This window comes from Triticum aestivum, chromosome 5D, assembly GCF_018294505.1.
Source record: "Triticum aestivum cultivar Chinese Spring chromosome 5D, IWGSC CS RefSeq v2.1, whole genome shotgun sequence".
NCBI classification, from domain to species: Eukaryota; Viridiplantae; Streptophyta; class Magnoliopsida; order Poales; family Poaceae; genus Triticum; species Triticum aestivum.
Window position 1 is genome coordinate 544,582,420 of NC_057808.1, and position 2,620 is coordinate 544,585,039.

Consider the following 2,620-nt stretch of genomic DNA (forward strand, 5'->3'; position numbering starts at 1 on the left):
TGACGAGTAAATTACACTTGTATCTTAATACATGTGTGAAATAAACCAGAGCTCTCAAGCGTGGCCTTACCGTTTCATGTCGTCTCAGTCTCTCGAAGGTGCTCATAGGTGTCCGATAATCCTGGCTTCCTGAATGAGCAGCGGGCGCTGTATTAGACCATCCGTAGGGCCCGCGAGGCCCTCTCCGTCGTCCTTCGAGTTGTTGCGCTCGCCGTGGCACCGAGCATTGTTAATATGGTCAATGAACATGAGGATTCAAGAGATGACTTTATTTTGACTGGATGATAGTAGGGACCCACTACGGCCATAGCCGTACGTACGCAAGTGCCTCCTTATTATGTACAACTATATTTTCTTGCTTCCTCCTGGTTTCCTGACATCACGGTCCCACACCATTGTCAACCTATGTAGTCAATATAAACGAGAGAATTGCACAAGGTGCGGCCGACAGCTGGGACCAAGCAGCTCGAGCAGTAATTGTATTTTTGAGGCGTGAGCACTGCAGAGTTTTTCTTGGCAATGTTTTCGTTGCTGTTTAGAGGAGAGCAGGGTATTAACTGGCCGAGCTGTGGCCCGTCTAGCCCAGGACACATATCCAGCCCAGATATTAATTTTATTCAAGATGAAAATGGCTAGCCCAGCTCTACATTTTTTTGAGGAATACCCAGGCAAGGTCAACTTGTTATTCTCCGCCCCGCTGGGCTACAAATCTTTCCTAGGAGGGATGCATTAGGCTTAACAGGAAAATGGACTTTAAAAATTAATAAATGGGATGTAATCATAAAAACTGGGCAGTAACTATAAAAAAATGCACCAAGCACGAAATTAGTTTATAAAATATTATTTATGGATTTTGAAAATCTTAATTTTTAATTGTTGTGCGCGTAATGTTTCGTTACATTTTTACTAATACAAATCTTTCCCTAATAATGAAGCAACTATTGCTTCTGCCCTCCCGCTCACCGTCGCGACGCTTTTACACAAAAGTACCTGTATTTTGGCTAATATAACCCGCAGTCCTCGGTAAGTGAAGAAAAACAGTTTGATATTTTTTTCCTCAGACCCTCTGTGCATGCTTCAGATCGAGCGGCGACGCTCCCGATTCGATCGGGATGCAGGACGATGGTGGCAGGGCTCCGGGAGGAGGGGAACAGCGGGGAAGTGGCGGACGTTGGGGCGAGGCGGATCAGGTCGGGATCCAGTGCGGCGGCGCGGAGGCCGGCGGCGGCGATGCTCCCTGGCGATGGCGGCTCGGTCTCTGGGAAGAAGAGACGAGGGAGAGAGGAGGCAGAGTAGGGAGGACGCGGCTTCCTGCTGCTGGTCCGGCGGCGCCTCCGGTCGGCGGATCCAGGTTTGATTTTCGGATTCCTCTCCTTCCCGCTGCACGATGGGGGTTGCCCAGCCGTCACTCTCCCTACCCTGCGCACCTCCTCCCCCTAGCTGCACCTCCCTGCGTTCATGAAGAAGCCATCGCCCTCGCCTGCATCTTGTTGTTGCTTTGTTGCTCATGGATAAGGAGCGACAGATTTGACAGAATATAGAAAAGGAGAAGATTTTCTTGGGTAAAAGGAGAAGATCTTAGAACGAGGAATTTTTAGCTATATTTAACAGACAATTTTGTGTGATTTTCCAGAATTTATAGGCAAGGTCTGTTTGATTGATACCTCCCATGCAATGAAAATCAGATCCATTCATTGATCGATAGAATTTGCCATCCTTCTTCGATTCGAGAGATCAATCTGCGTTGTTATCTATTCATTTACGGTGCTTTGCAAATGAGAGCAGGTAGCAATGACGCGGTTGTCAACAGCACGGTGCAGCGAGGTAGGAAGCCGTGTGTGAGCGATGAAATTGGCGGCGGTGCGCCATGTGTCCTGGAATTGTCACGGCAGATGTCCTCAAGCTAGGACTTAGTCGTGGAGCCATCGCCGCTAGGAAGCTTGAAGGGGTTAAACGGGACAAGGAACACGAGGGTTTATACTGGTTCGGCCCCTTACGGTGAAGGTAAAAGCCTACGTCCAGTTGAGGTGGTATTGATTACGGTTTCAATGACCAGGGAGCTTAACTGCTATGCCTGGCTCTCGATGAGATCTTTCGTGTCCCTAAACTGCCGCCGGGTCGTCCCTTTATATAGAGAGGTTGACGCCCAGCAGCTCTCAGAGTCCCGGCCGGCTCATAAGAGTGTCCGGCTCGGACTCTGTCACGACCGGTTTTTCAATAAAATAATTATTGAGAAACCAATCCCTGTTACGGACCAGCGACGAAGAATTCCTTGTCGCTGATAGACAATATATTGGTCACAGAAGAAAAATACCAGGAGTACTAAATATAATACAAGGTTGAGCAGAGACTGCCCAACAATTTATTACATGCACGCCGATAAAACAATACGGCGGATAGGGTGGCAAACTACTAACTCACGATAATAACGATGGTGGAGATATCACCGCGAGGCGAGTGATATGACTCCAGAAGACTACAGCTCTTCGAGCGTCGGAGTGAGGCTCGAGAAGACTTATTGCGGGTGGCGGAAGCGTAAACAAAGCAAGTGACCAAAATCCGGGATCGCGCAGGACTGACTAGGACTCCTCTAGGCATCGGACGCGCTATCGAACTCTTC